At 40.0% G+C, this 16,130-nt stretch overlaps 1 long non-coding RNA gene across 5 annotated transcripts in view; it reads right to left on the reverse strand.

Annotated features, from left to right (window-relative positions):
• Positions 1 to 16,130, reverse strand: part of LOC126511917 (uncharacterized) — a 92,171-nt gene that overhangs the window by 40,732 nt on the left and 35,309 nt on the right. The window contains exon 2 of one of the 5 annotated variants that reach the window (XR_007594888.1): positions 13,807 to 13,863. The exons of the other annotated variants lie outside the window; for them this stretch is intronic. This is a non-coding gene — a long non-coding RNA (uncharacterized lncRNA). The remainder of the gene's footprint in view (positions 1 to 13,806; positions 13,864 to 16,130) is intronic. 5 annotated transcript variants of the gene reach the window in all.

Consider the following 16,130-nt stretch of genomic DNA (forward strand, 5'->3'; position numbering starts at 1 on the left):
GCCGGTTAGCAGATACATGGTAGAAGGGAGCATAGCTTATTTCTGCTCTTGGGAGTCTACTGACAACTGCTAAGAAAAGTTATGGCATCCAGTTCTAATTACTAATAGTATTGATTCTGTTAGTATAACTGTTTTGTCTTTAAAATTTTATAGAACACAAAAGGGAACAAAGAAGCTGAAGAGGATATGCTTTTATTTCCTACCTAGTGGCTGCTTTAACTCTACATTGATGTCAAAGAACCTCCCTGAGAAAGCTGCTATGTCCAGCCAGTGCACCTGAGCACTGATGAACTAGCATTTTTTTTTGGTTAGGGATTCTGCATATTTAAACCACGTGGGAAGCTTTAAAAATCCCACCGCCATTTGGATTCCCCTGTTGAGAATTTTCTGTTTTAAAAAAATCCTATTTTAAAAATTGAATTATTTGATGTAGTTTCATGAGTTCTTTATATATTTAGAAATCAGACCTCTGTCAGTTGTGGGGATGGTGAAAGTCTTTTCCCGTTCTGTGGGCTGTCATTTTGTCCTATTAACGGTGTCCTTCGACTTACAGAATCTTCTCAGTTTCAGGAGGTCCCATTTAGGAATGGTTGATCTTAGTATCTGTGCTACTGGTGTTCTATACAGGAAGTCATCTCCTGTGCCAATGCATTCTAGACTGCTTCTCACTTTCTCTTCTACCCATGGTCAGACATTATGCAGAGAGAGACTCTAAATTGGAGTTTTCCACTGGGTCCCTTCTCTTAGAGACTGGGGAGCCCCATGGAAAAGGAAGAGAAAAGATTGTAGGAATCAGAGGACATGGAGGACACCAGGAAAACATGGCCCACTGAATCAACTAAACAGGGGTCATATGGGCCCACAGACTGAGGCAGCAAGCATGGACCTGTATGGGTTTGAACCAGGTCCACTGTGTATACGATATGACCATTAGCTTGGTGGTGTTTTTGCAGGCTGGCTCCTGACAGTGTAAGTAGGTGTGCTTCTGACTCTTTTGCCTGCTCTTGGGATTATGTTCCTCTTATTGAGTTAACTTATCCAGCCTCAATATGAGGGCTTTTGCCTTCATCTTATTTTGTTGTGTTTGAAAAAAAAAAAGGCAGACTATCCATCAGTTTAATGAGGACTCAAAGGCTTTAACAAGTTCATTAGGCTTCAGGTCTCTGATATTCCACGTTGTGGTTGGCTCAGGAGGGGACAGTATTTGTACTTGGTGTGTAGAGTTGGTGATTGACAAGAGTTGACTACTGTAACATATAGGAACCGTGTAGAAGGGCAGGGAGGGTCATGAAATCTACACAATCTTAAAAAATACCCACAGTACATACAAGGTTACTTAATGTGGAGGTAGCAGGGATAAGGTATTCCAACAGGTATACGCTTATACTTTAAGAGCCCATTAAGGTGTTCTAATGTGATTTCAGATGAGAGCTGGAACCAGGTAGGAACACCAGCATGCAGAATAGAAATGGAAAGTGCTCCTCTGTGCAGTTGCCACATATGTAGCCCATGGACAAGTTCAGAAGGTCACCTGTGTGGTCATTACAACAGCTAGAGGCACTGGCATGCCTGGTTCAGGTGGCAGTTAAGCCAGTGTCCTGTGATGGAACACTAAGTAATACCAGCTTCCCCTGCAGACTTCTCATCTCTAGTTTAGAAGATTCCCCTGAGTTCCATCTAGAACCCTTCATGCTTTAATCCATCCCACTTGAGCCTTTACTGTGCCTTGTAAAGCCACCGTCCACATGGCTGTCAATGACCTGTTGGAATGATGCTCTGGGTTCTTTTCAGTTACACCTAATGGTACCTTAACCGTCTCTGCAGCTAGGGTTCCATTTGTAGGTTCATCATTCAGAAGCATGCCCATGAGATCTGAAAGAAATATGAGGCCCAGCCAGGCTCCTGGCTCTGCTGGCAAACCCCATACTGATTACCTAGTTTTGTGGTGGCTTTCTGTATGTGATGTTAACCACCAGGTTTTTTGTTGCTGTTTTGTTTTAAAAGAAGATTCCTGGTATTAGATCTATGGTTTCATTCACAGCTCATAGTGGATCATACTCATTCTGAAAACTTCACCTGCAGTTGGGTTATCCGGTTTTCTAATGGCTCTAATAACCATCTAATCATGTAAAAAAATTCCTGCCTTACCAGAATAGGTTTATTATCCATTGCACTTTGACTTGGTTGAATGCTAATGTAGAAGTCTGGCTTTTTTTACGTATGATGTAATTTTGAAAATCTGTTCCCATCCTGCCATATTTTTTTGAAATCTGTTTATGCTGTATTTTTAGTAATAAAATTTCAGATAGTTGCAGTCAGTGCCTTCTTGTTTCCTCTTATTGCTGTCTCTGGGAGTTTGCTTAGGAAATGAGATGGCAGATAGCCTGACGTCTCTTGTATCCCTTATCATCTTCCGAGCTGTGCTGCTGGTGCGCATCCCAGTCATTTATTATGGAGCAGACAATAGCTTCTCAGAACCTCCTCCATTAGTATCGCCTTTGAATGAAGATTTAATTGTACATTCCTTTGGCGTTCTTGCTGTTATGCGTGAGTCATTTTTCCTTCTCTCGGCTCTGTTTTGGAAGATATTCATCTTACTGCCGTTCATCACTCTGCCCTCACAGGGCTCAGAGTGAGAGTGAAGTAAACAGGCTGATAAGCAGACACACGCTGTTTCTGGGTTTCCTGTGTTCAAATCCATGGGGTCTAACAGGGGCTGTAGAGAGGATGGGAAGTTCCACTTACGGCAAAGCTTTCTTTTGAGAGCAGGAAAGAAAGCCAGGAGGCAACTGTACTTTTACAAATACAGTGGCCATTCACATCCAGGAATTTGGACTTTATCTAGCTGATGAAAGCCATGGGAGGAATTTTTTTCCAGGGAATGAGAGACTCAGGTTTGTGGATAAGATGTTCTCATTTTAGAGTTGCACGGAACGATTGCTCTTCAGTCACATAAACACAGGAAGTGCTTAGCATTTGTTAATGTGCCTCTCCATTCTCCTAATGTAGAGAACGAGGGAACTTATAATTAGAGGTAACTGTAAACAACTCAATATAAAAAGCAAGTCAGGAAAAATGGGGAAAAATCTGTAAAAATGGATGCTATTCTTTCTTTGATGCTCTGTAAATTTATCTCAGGTGTGCTGTGGGAGCCCTGGACAGAATATCAGAACAGACAGGGATGGTGGAAGTGGACTTCCAACTGATGTCTTTGTGTATTCTAAATACTAACCCTCTGTCAGATGTCAAGTGGTAAAGGTTTTTCCCTTATTCTGTAGGATGCCTCTTCATTAAAATGAAGGTATCCTTTGTCGTTCAGGAGTCTTTTATATCCATATGGTCCCAAGAGAAGCCGTATGCAGTAGATGGCAGTTAGCACAGAGACTCACAACTGGTCAGTGTGCAAAGAATAAGAGACTTCATTGCAAAGCCATACATGGCAGGGCTATATTCCGACTGGCTCCATCAAGGCTAAGGATCTCTGAGAAAGTGGAGATGGAAAGACGGCAAATATCGGAGGTGGTAGATGCCTTCAAGGACACAGTGTTTTTCAGACACAACAGGGAAGATGCACATACAAGCCCATAGTGGTTTTGACAGCATACCAAGACCCATGTAAGCTCAAGTCAGACAAAATCTCAGCATTGAGGGGAAGGGGGCTATGAACTCCCACCCTCTTGCTGAGGAGCTATTGGCATTTGATAGCTTCTGGAATAGAGAGAATCAGTTTTCTTTAATGGTATGACACCTGGTATATTGACCATACTCCAGGGTTGTCCCTACACCAAGTTGTTAGACAGCACAAACTAGACTAGATATTTTTAAAGAGAGGATGAGAGAGATTGTGATATTGGAAGGTATGGAGGTAGGGTTGGGTCTGGAAAGAGTTGAAAGAATATGATCAAAATACATAGGATCAAATTCTCAAAGAATTAATAAAAATATATTTTTTTTAAAAAAACAACAGCAGAAATCCCAAATATTTTCTAATAAATGCTTTTGAAAAGTTGAGGATCGAGTAGTGGAAATCTAGTTTAAAGTTAGGAACTCTGGGGGCTGAGTACGTTGTTTCCTAGAGAGAAGGACACATAGGCATGAGCTAAATTCAGCAGGAGTGATGAGTATAGTGTCAGCTCCTATTTCTGATAATGTGCATGTGTGTGTGCATTCAGTGGGGGGTGCATAAAAGCACACACATGTCTGTATGAACGTTGTGATGTGCATGTAGAGGTCAAAGAATAGCTTGTGGGAGTGGTTCTCTTTTTTCCACCAGGTGCTGAGGCTTGAACTCAGGCTGTCAGGCTTGGTGGCAAGCCCCTTTACCTGCTTGAGCCATATCACCAGCCCTTTCTGACATGTGATGAGCACCTCACAGAAGGGATTCAGGTATTGTTTTGGTCTGGGAGAATGTTAAAGTCATTTTGCTTTATTTATTGTCTGTACAGCAATGGTAAAATCTGATTTTAAGTATCATGGGGTCTAGATAGTCTTAGTTATAGAAATCAGAAAACTGATTGTGTGATGTGGTTTTGTTATAACCAGCTTAATCTTTTAAAATTGTGCTCTGGGCAGTGGCTTAAGGTTTAGTGACTCCTTTTCTGTAGGAGATCAAGACATTTTGGTCATCCTTGATTTGTAAGGCCATTTGGTAAGGTATGATTCCTTACAAAGGGTGAAACAAAACAGCCATCTTTCTTTGTGAATTAATTAAGGCCTATAGAAGTACCTATATAAGTCATACATAATAAAAACTTAATTTTTTTAACATCTTTATTTCTCTAAGAGTTGTTATTGTCTTAATTAGGCTTACTATTACTGAGTTAGGATTACTATTGCTATGATGAAGCACCACGACCAAAAGCAAGTTGGAAAGAAAAAGGTTTATTTGGCTTGTGCCTCCATATCACAGTTCATCATTAAACAAAGTCAAGGTAGGAACATGGAGTCAGAAAATGATACAGACGCCATAAAGGGGTGTTGCTTATTGACTTGCTCAGCCTATTTTTTTTTTTTTTTGATGAAAGCCAGAATAACCAGTTCAGGGATGTCCCTACCCACAGCCGACTGGGCCCTCCCTGGACAATCATGAAGTAAGAAAATGTCCTGCAGGCTTGCATGCCTATAATCCAATCTTATGGAGATATTTTTTTTTTTTGATTGAGGTTCTTTCCTTTCAGGTGACTCTAGCTTGTATCAAGTTGACATTAAGCTAGCAGGACAATTATTGTGCTTCATTTTTAATCATTTTATTTTATTCATGTGTGAGCAGGCCTGGCTATAAGAAAGCCCACCACTTTTGTGTAGGAGCCCTTGGAGGTCAGAATAAATTACCTAGAATTGTAGCTACAGGTGGCTGTAAGATGCCATGTAGGAACTGGAACCAGAACCTTGGTCTTCTGCAAGAACGACCAGTGCTCTTAACTGCCCAGCCATCTACCCAGTGTTACTTGTCTAGAGGTGGTGGGAGCTGGGAGAACGGAGCTGATAAAGGAGGCGACTAAAATCTAATGCAATAGCCATCTTTACTCAGAGCCTCAGACAATCTGTACTCTGAAGGTTAAAAAAAGCCACCTGAGTAAAGTGCTCATGAATTCAAGCTGTGTTCAATCACAAAGACAAGCCACACGTGGCAAACACATGTTTTTCTATTGAGACAAAGAACTGAATAACACCAACCAGCCATCACAAGTAAACTGAAGTAAACTTACTCCGACTTGCTACACCTGGGAGGTGCAGGAAATGTTCCAAGGACAATTCCATGTTTTAAAGAAACTGAGGACACAAGACTATTGCCTTGTTTTATTGGAGTGTTCCCACAAGTGCTCAGAATCATCCTTACATGACTCCATTTCTGGATCGTGTGGCAACACCCCAGCACTTTGCACAATATGTTTACTTTTGTGGATGTGTACATGTTTGAGTGTTAACATGTGCATGTGAGTGCAGGTGCCTCTTGAAAACAGGAACATAAGATCATCCTGAAGCTGAATTTGTAGACTGTTGTGAATCAGCAGATGTTGGGTCAGGTAGCCAAACTTAGGTTCTCTGCAATAGAAGTATGTGGTCTTAATGCCAAGTCTTAGCTCTAGCCCCCATGTTTTTACCTCTTAACAAGAGAGGTGAAAAACAAAAACAAAACAAAACAAAAAAAAAAAACAAGAGTTACCATACATAGGTAGGGTTGTAATACTAATGTTAAATGTAAATACTGGATGAACAAAAAGCAAAGAAGACATCTGGTAAACCTTTCCCCTACATCCTGTTCTCACCGGTTTTTGTGTTTGTGATTCAACTAATATTGCAAAAGAGAAAAAGACCTTTAAAAGTCCTCATGAATGATGGGATACTTGAAGGGTAGTTAGGCTTGTAGAAGAAATACTTGTCTCAAGTGGAGAACACTGAGAAAAACCCAGAAAAGTGTTGCAGGAAGGTTCTTGGGAGTTAAGAAGGAGTTCATCCTTGGTTGGTTACAAAATACCCTCAACTGAACAAAATTAGTCAGAACTGCTATTTCTGTAAGAGTCATTGTGGACACATGAGCTTTGAATATATGCAGTTCAAGTGAAGGAGGCCAGCTTAGTTTGAATGGTGGCAAGCTGAGAATCATTCGGTATGACCTATTTCACATTTATATAGCAAAGGCAATTTTGACTATTTTTATATTACAATTGTATACTAGGTCTTTTTTTTAGCTGATCCACAGTGTTGAAATGTATTTATTTCTAACTTTTTAGTTAGTGTTGAATATCAACTCTTCAGATCTAAACAGCAAATGTTCAATATCCTTAGTGATCAGGGAACTGAAATTAAAACCACTTAGGGATTTCATTTTACCCCCATCAGAATGCTAAGATCAATAAAACAAATGACAGCTCATGTTGGTGAGGCTGTGCAGTAAGGGGAATACTGATCCATTGCTGGGTGGTACTGTGAACTTGTACAGTCACTATGGAAATTAGTGTGGTGGTTCACCAAGAATGTGGTAGTCAATTTACTTCAGGATCCAGCTATATCACTCTTTGGAATATACCAAAGAATGCTTCATCCTACCACAAAGGCATTTGCTCAGTCATGTCCATTGCTACTCTATTCATAATAGTCAGAAACTGGAAACAACTTAGCCCTCAACAGGTGAATGGATAAAGAAACTGTGTTACCGCGTATGCCCAGGGTGTAGGCCACCGCCTGTGGCCATTTTGATATCCAAGGGCTGTGCCACCACTAGGTCTATGTTGATCTGAGTGGACTATGGATATAGGATTCCCCTCTTTATTACCATTGATCAATAAAGAAGCTGCTTTGGCCTATAGTAGCAGGGCAGAATATAGACAGAATATATNAGAGAGAGAGAGAGAGAGAGAGAGAGAGAGAGAGAGAGAAGGCAGAGTCAAAGAGACACCACGTAGCTGCCGAAGGAGAAAGACACTGGAATGCCAGATTCTTATCTGGTAGGTTACAGCCTCATGGCGATACACAGATTAATAGAAATGGGTTAATTTAAGATGTAAGGGTTATCTAGAAATATGCCTAATCTGTTGGCCAAACAGAGTTATAATTAATACAGTTTCTGTGTAACTTTTCGGGTCTCAGCAGCAGGGAAACAAATGAGCAGTCTCTGTTTACAAATGGTGCACCAACAATAAGACAACTATATCCACATAAAAACTGAGAGAGCTTGGGAAAGAACTCTAGACATAAAAAAAACCCCAGAGTTAAGCCCAGCTTCTTGTTAGCCCAAATTTTTTTTCCCAGATAGATTCTGTTTGCTACCAGCAAGCAGAGGCACAGCTCCTTTAAGAGAAGTCTTCCTGACTCAGTGCTAGCAGCAAAAAATTGCAAAGCTTCTCTAACATCCAGTTTCCTGGTTTGTGCTAGCGGAACAAACTTTGGCTCTTTCAGGAGGTCCTGCACTTAAATCTGGTCTGTGAACAGTGCTTTACAAATTGCTTAACAGCAACATAGATTTGCTGCATCCCTAGAGTTGGGATATTAAGTATGGCTCACAGAGGTTGTAAATATACCTCTGCTATGTTGGACTGGGTGGAGCAAGCATGCAGGGTCACAGAGTTAATCCTAGCCATGCCCACTTAGCTTTTTTTTTAAAGGCACTCCATGTCAGAAAATTATTATAGATAATAATTTGTTTTAATAGATATTTCGGACTGCACACTGCAGGGGTGAGGGGCAGATATGGATGGACTGGGAGGTGAGCGGGAATGGGCGCATGATGTGAAATTTTCAAAGATCAAGAAAGAATTGCTGTGAAGTGGTGGTACATGCCTTTAATCCCAGCACTCTGGGAGGCAGAAGCAGGCAGGTCTCTGTGAGTTCAAGGTTATCCTGGTCTACAGAGTAAGTTTCAGAACAGCTAGAGATACACAGAGAAAACTTCCCAAATAGTAGCAACATGCACAAATGTTTAAACTACAAGATTGAAGGTTTTTGAAAAGAGGAGTTTTGCTATAGCTGGATAGGATTGTTAACTTGTACATATATTCCCCATGTTTGGATCCAGGTATATTTATATTTTTTAATTTTCATATTTTAATTTATTTATGTGTAGATGTATGGGTGATTAGGCATCTGTACTACAATGTGCTGTGGAGGTCAGATTACAGATAGTTGGAGTTGATTCTTTCGTTTTATCATGTCGGGTCTTTTTTGTTATCTCAGGTCATCAGATTTGATGGGAACACTATCCTCTGAACCATCATGGCAACTCATTCTGTATGTTTGTATTTCTTTCTTTGTAAACACAGATATATCTTTTTCTGCAGTTAATATCATATTAAAGTTAGTATCATATTAAACATGAAAAAAAAACAAAAAACAAAAAGAGGAAACAGAAAGATGTAAGAGCCAGAGAGGGTGGAGGTCACCAAGGAAACAAGGAGCAGTTCACATAGGAACTCTTTGGGTCTCTCGCAGCATGCATAAGGCCTATATAGATCTGCCCCAGATAGGGTCCTACAGCTGAAAGGAGAGGTAGATACATGCCCCATCCTTAACCCAGAAGCTAGCTCCAATTGATAACCACTTGTAAATGAATTTAGTTTTCTTCAATGGAGTCTCACTGGGAAAACAAACTGCACTACAGTGATATATTATTTTAATAAATAAAGCTTGCCTGAAGATCAGAGGGCAAAACAGCCATACTAGTCAGCCATACAGGCCAGAGAGTGATGGTACACACTTTTAATCCCAGGACTAGGGAGACAGAGGCAGATGGATCTCTGGGAGTTCAAAGCCACCCTGGGCTATACAAGGTTGAATCTGTCTAAATGAGAAACAGAGTTCACACAAAGGCGATCCCAGCACTTGCCATCCCGTGCCTTTAATCCCAGCACTAGGGAGGGGGAGACAGGAGTGATATGCTGGGCAGAGAGAGGAACATAAAGAGGAAGAGACAGGAACTCAATGTGGTGTGGGGTTTGAGGATGCTTGGAGACAGGATCTTGCCCCTTGGGTCTGAAGATTTGAAAGACGTAAAAGGTCTCTCTCGTGGTTGGTTGCTTTGCTTTTCTGATCCTCAGGTTGAATCCCGGTGTCTGTCTCTGGGTTTTTATTATTTGCGTTACACTACACCTAAGGGAAGGCTGCATGGCCAGGACTATAAGGCTAACAAAAGACGAACTCAAAAGTATCTGTGGAGGTTCCTTGTCATATAATGTTGTATCAGGGCTTAAAAATATGATTTAATCTTTCTTTTAATTACATTTTTAATATAGTTCATTCTCTTTTTAACCTACAGATCCTTTGTGCATATAGTATGGTTTTCTATTTTGAGTTTTTAATGGGATTCCTGAGACTGTAAACAAGTGGGTTTCTGTATCTACATTTGTTTCTTGTGTCTTTTCTTGGGCTCTATTCCTTCTGTTTGTTTGCTTTGTCCTATTCCAATGTGCATTTTTCTTTTATCTTATTATATTTTAATTTTATTTCTTAGAAGGCGGTTTGTTTGAGAGATGGAAAGGTGGTGAATCCAGATGGGAGGGGAGATGGGAAGGATGTAGGGGTAGAGGTAGGGGAAACCATAGCTGGATATATTATATGAAAAAAAAAAACAATTTTTAATAAAAAACAATATGTAGATGATTCAGGGATCCAAGAAAACCTGAAATTCACAGTGGCTTCCCAAGGTTATATGAATAACAAACAATTACTGCAGAAAGGGGGACTCTTCAGGAGGGGTACCTAAGAATTGGGCAAGGAATAACTATCCCTTGGACTGCTGTGAGTAATGCCAATAAAATCACTGGTTCACCAAAAAGAAAAAAAATTCTTTTGATTTTAAATGTAGTGAGAATGAGTCACAAGTGTAAAAAAAAATTAAAAAATTTGATAGAAGAAAAGGAACTGGTTGCTTTTGGTCCTTTTGAGATATTACAGAAACAATTTTATCTGTGTCTGAGAACTACAAATGGAAAAGCTGTTTTATAAATTTAAATAGTTTTAAAATGCTTCATAAGAATTCTAGATAATGAGATATGATAGCAAGGGTATAATTTTCCTAAAAAATTATGTTTTTCAAGGGAAAATTTGCATGAAAATAATCTTATTTTTCCCTGAATGCTATGCTCTCCCCAGAAACCAGTAATTCCCCTTTAGTGTTTGAAATCAGTATCCTTTCCTTTCCATCAGCTGTCGGCGGCAGGATGCTTGAACCTGGAGCTCTGTTTCATCCTCTAGGTGGTGAGGTGACTACATGCTTCACACTGAGGACATCCTTTCAACTGGGAATCGAAATGTTAGTTTAGTATCAAAACAAACATGGACCCTTTCACGGTGAAATGGCAAAGAATTCATAGTGGAAATGGCAAGGGAGGTGCAAAGCAAGAGAAGACGCAAGGACGTCCAGGCCCTCCAGAGCTGCTCAATAAAACTAGAGATGACTTCCTGCAAAGCTGGTGCAAACCTCTTTAACGTTCTAAGTCTTTAACAAAGAACAGGATGTTGCTCTTTCTTCTTAAATTTCACTGACAATGTTATAAGAAACAGCTATTAAAGAAACAATATGGAAAAATGTAAGACATTTTGAAGTTCTCTAGAGGAGTCTACTACCTTGCCAATGTTGAGATATTCTATTTTCTTCTAATAGCTGGGCATCTCCTTGGGTTATTTAGTCTCAATTTCTAAAAGTAACATTTTTGTTTTATTTTTCAAATATTTTAAGATTTATATTTGGCTCACACATAAAAACATAAAATTGGGTAACATGTTTCAAGACATGCATACATTATAGAATATTTAAACTGGCTTCTTCATTTATCATATTTTATGGGGAGACTTTTGAATTCCTCTTAGCTTTTTGCAAGGCATGATAGGAACATTTCCGTACATTAGGGACATTTCAAGAGATACAATCTGGCTACCTCCCTGTACACCAGAACTTCTTCTATCCAATGTAAAACACATCTTAACTTCAGTTTCAGAACATTGAAATAGAAAAATACCTATGCATCAAATAAATTCTCCCAAGCCAAGAAACAGGCATTCTTAGCTTCTCTTCCTTTGTTTTGCTCAAGCAGTTTTCTGAGACTTTTTTCTCTACCCTTTTTATAAGCCTAGTTCATTTTTTTTCAGCTGCCAATCACCTCTTTCTCCTCCCTTTCCTTCACTCTCTCTAGCTCCCACCAGGGTTTCCCTGGATAGCCCAGGTGGGCCTTGATTATCTCAGTCCCCCTGCCTCAGCCTCCTGAATGATGGAGTTATAGTAACAGCCCAGGCATGTACCTTCATTGCATCTCTCTCTCTCTCTCTCTCTCTCTCTCTCTCTCTCTCTCTCTCTCTCTCGTGCTCTTGACTTTGGAACTCCTAACATTTTGACAAACTAACTACTCGCGACTTTAGAATTGCTACTTTCTCATTTTCTTACTGTATCTTTACTCTTGGCTTCTGTCTCCTGTTGGATCATCTTCATTCACTCGGTTAAGCAACTCTGCTCCCTCACTGTTTCACAGCCTGGGTCTGCCCACTCATTCACAGCGGGAGCTGCTGTTTGAGGTCTTGAAGGCTTGGCTCTTGCTTGGAGAGACTTCCATTCTTCCAGTCGTCCTGCCAAATCCCTGTCTGCATGTAAGATGCAGTGTGAATTTTGCCTCCTGATGAAACGTGGAAATGGCTCTGATGGACCTTGAAATCTTGGCACGATGAAAACACCAGTTACTCTTCCCCAAACCAAACGAGAACCAGCCTTTAAAATTAAAGGACATATTTCTGGAGAATATGGCTTTGCTTTGCAAATTTGGCAAGCCTGCCCTGCAATGACTTTTAAATTCTCTGTGAAGACAAAGAAATCATTTTGAAAAAAAAAATGCCTTTGATGTCTGAACTTCTTGAAAGCTTAGTATGAAAACGAAAGCCTCATGTTATAATTTCTTTGCATGTATTAATTATACACAATATTATGGTTCATTATGACATTTCCATATACATCTATCTATCTATATTTATATATGTATGTATAATGTATTTTGACCAACTGTTTTATTTTATTCAGTGAATTTCATGCAGAGTTTGGCCCCAGGTTAGCTTTTGTCATATCTAGGCAGCTTGATTGAGTTAAGTGACCCTTTAAAATTATCGGCTTCTTGTCTAAAGAAATACTTAATTATCCACATAGGGCTATGCTATTGAATTAGCTGTAGCGTCCGTGGAAAGATGTGAGACTACTAATTGGGAATCATGAATCCAGAATGGTATTCAAGTATGAAATAGTTAAGGTATTAGCAGTAATATGCATAGTAAAAAATGAAGAAGGCAATCTGGATTTCTTTCTTCCTTTCGGTTGAATTACATTGGAAGAATTATGTTTACTTTTGCAGAGCTTGGGTTTGGGGAAAGAGGTAAGCATCTCAATAGTCCAGGGCAGAGGTGTGGTATAGAAGGTCCTTCTGTCTGTGTTACTTTTATCCGTTGAATAAAGAAACTGCCTTGGCCTTTTGATAGGGCAGAAACTTAGGTAGGCAGGGAAAAGAAAACTGAATTCTGGGAGGAAGAAGGGCAATGTGGCAGATGCCATAAAGCTCCTGCCTGAGACTGATGCTGGTTAGAATCTTTCCTGGTAAGCCACAACCTCGTGGTGTTACACAGATTGGTAAAAATGGGTTAGATCAGGATAGGAGAATTGGCCAAGAAAATAATGGTTCAGACAGTAATTAATTAATACAATTTATATGTGGTTATTTCAGGGGTTAAGCTAGCCAGGCGACGGGACACAGCCCGCTCCTCCTAGCAACAGATGTGAAGAAGAAAGTCTGCATAGGGTGTAGGTGCAGGAGTTAGTTAGTCTGCATGAGGGTGGGGTTACGAAGGTCTCACCATTGCTTTCAAATACCTGATGGACCCTAGTGTGGGAGACACACATACTCCTCAGGTAATAGATACTAACACACAGGGGGTCCTTATGAAGTAAGGGGGAAATCATGATGTAAAATTTTTGGTTATGAAAACATTTGTTTTTGATGACCTAGGAGAAGTAATATTTTCTACATGTTGATTTTCGAGATTGTCTCTTCCACTTAATTTACAATTTAGTATGCTGACCTGCTAATTATTTTAAAGAATTATCTATAATTGTAGCTCACTCAATTCTTTCTAGTCCCAGTTTCCATTGTCTTCCCACATAGTATTCTTATAATACAACACGTTATTATCATGTTCTTCAGCAAAAGCAAACTGTTATCTCTTTTATACAGTCTATTGAAGAGAATGTTTTTAACTGTTCAGGAAAGGTTATTCTTGTAAATACCTGAGTTATTTTTCTAATATCCTTGTGTATACATGTTTAATAATTTTAATGATTACCTCATGCATCCAGATTTCCATCTGAGAGCCTATTTCAGGTGTCTCTACTCAAGGTACCTGGAGAAGTGGAAGCAGTTTTTCCCATGAGTGGAAAAGTTGACTAGCTACTCTTGCATGTGTTTCTAATTTTTTATTTTAGTTTTGTGTGTATATGTAGGTACTTATTTATGCATGTGTATCTACACATGTATGAATGTGCATGTACGTTTGTGTTCATGTGTTGGCCAGAGGTTGATGTCAGGGGTCTTCCTCAGTTGCTTAGTATCTTATTATTATTTTTCATTTTGGTTTATTCATGTGTGATTTTAATTTGTTAATGTGTGTGTTGTCTGCATGTCTGGCGTGTGTGTATCTGGTGTGTGTTTGTGTAGGTGTGCATGGTGTGTGTATGTAAATACACATGTTACAGCATATATGTGGAGGTCAGAGAAAGCCTTTGTGAAGTTGTTTTTCTCCATTCATCTTTATGTGGAATATAGGAACTGAACTTACATTATGAAGCTTTCACATGAGTTCCTTTGCCCACTGAGGCATTTGTATAATCCCACTACCTTATTTCTGGGAATAGGGTCTTTCCCTTAGCCTGGAGCTTGCTGATTCAGCCATTCTTAGTAGTCGGCTTTCTCCAAAGACCCTTCTGTCTTTCTGTCTCCCCAGCATGAAGGATTACAAGTGCACACTGCTGCTCCTGGATTCTACAGGTGTACTAGGGTCCAACTACAGGTCCTTGGGCTTGCATGGCAAGTGTTTTCCTGACTGAGCCTTCTTTCTAGCTCTTATATACGAGTTTTAAATCTCCACAAATTTTATTGTTTTTGAAGTTGAAAATAAAGAACCAGATTACACCCTGATAGATATAAAGAACATTTTACACACACACATTTATGTTATCTTTTTGCTATTTATTTTTATGTACATGAGTCTGTGCACTACATGTGTGCCTCGTGCCTATGGAGGCCAGAAGAAGGCTTCAGATCTCCTGAAACTGGAGTTAACAGATAGTTGGGAGCTGTCTGGTGGGTGATGAGAACTGAACCCGGCTCTTCTGCAAGAGCAACAAGAGCTATTACCCACGGAACCATCCCTTCAGCCTTGAGTTTTCAGAACCTCAATGTGATAATATCAATTCCATGATTCCCGAAAGCCCTATTTAACTGATCTGGTCATTGCTGTCCTTCCAGTCTTTCCCCAGTGCTGAAGACTCTGCTTGGAGTGGATTTAAAGCCTGTTAAATATCCCTTCCCAGAGTGTTTGCATTCCTCAATAGCAGCCGTTTGTTCTCACTTTTCTCCCGGGGGTGTGAATCCAGTCCATACATTCATCTGTTAAATCTGGTTCCAGATCAATGTCGTGAGTTATGTCTAATCATGGAAGCTAGTGAACCATATATCCTTCTGCTTACTGCCCTTTCCTTCAAGTCTCCAGCACCTGACCTCGGCGGTCATGGCCCTAAAATCATCTTTGATGACACTCTCAGCTTCCTCGTCCTCTGCACTTCTCACTTATCTTTTCTACCAGGACAGAACCCTTACCGTCACCCGATTTATAATCTATCAGTTTAGTTCAGGCTCTCATTGCCTGGCAGGGCTGCGATGTGACTGGATACGGCCTCCTCAGAGCTAGACCTTCAGTCTCTTCTGCAACCTTTTTGTGCCTAGCAGAATGCTTTCTCCTGTACAATGCTTTAATTTGCCTTCATTTTATTGCTTCATACATAAAGTTTACCTAGGATTAACATGCCAAGCCTTTCACTTAACGTTTAATATGATTTTATTTTCCTGACAAGCCTGCTATTCATGCTCTGTGTCATGCTTTAATTTGATTATTTCAGTCTCGCCTGAAGTTGATATTTCTACCGATGACACTTGAGATGTCCCTTTGGTAGCATATGAACAAACTTTAAAAAGATGAGAGAAAGCTAATTTTAGGCTGCAGTCAATAGAGAGATGCATAACTTGTCCAAGCACTGAGATTAAGATACTGAATGCCTAGCCATGAGTGGGTCACCCCCTCCTACAAGCTCAGGGATGTCATGGAAGAGGAAGAGAAAAGAAAATAAGACCTTAGAATTGGGGGAGTGTTGTGAGATGCTGATTTCTGGACAGGGCATTACTTTGGTACAGATGAACTCATAGGAGCTGAGCTTACCTGCTCAAGACCTATAGAAGCTCAAGCCAACCAAAATCCTAACAGAGATCAGGTGATCTCCAGACTTCCCTGAAGTGCTATTGGCAGTGAATAGTTATATGGATGCGACCACTGGGCAGGTTTTAGCTCAAACTACAGTGACTTTGTACCCATGTACATGCGAACAGCACTAACTG

The sequence above is a fragment of the Alexandromys fortis genome, unplaced genomic scaffold, assembly GCF_014885135.2.
Source record: "Alexandromys fortis isolate MF-2015 unplaced genomic scaffold, M_Fortis_MF-2015_v1.1 scaffold_19, whole genome shotgun sequence".
In the NCBI taxonomy this organism is placed as follows: domain Eukaryota; kingdom Metazoa; phylum Chordata; class Mammalia; order Rodentia; family Cricetidae; genus Alexandromys; species Alexandromys fortis.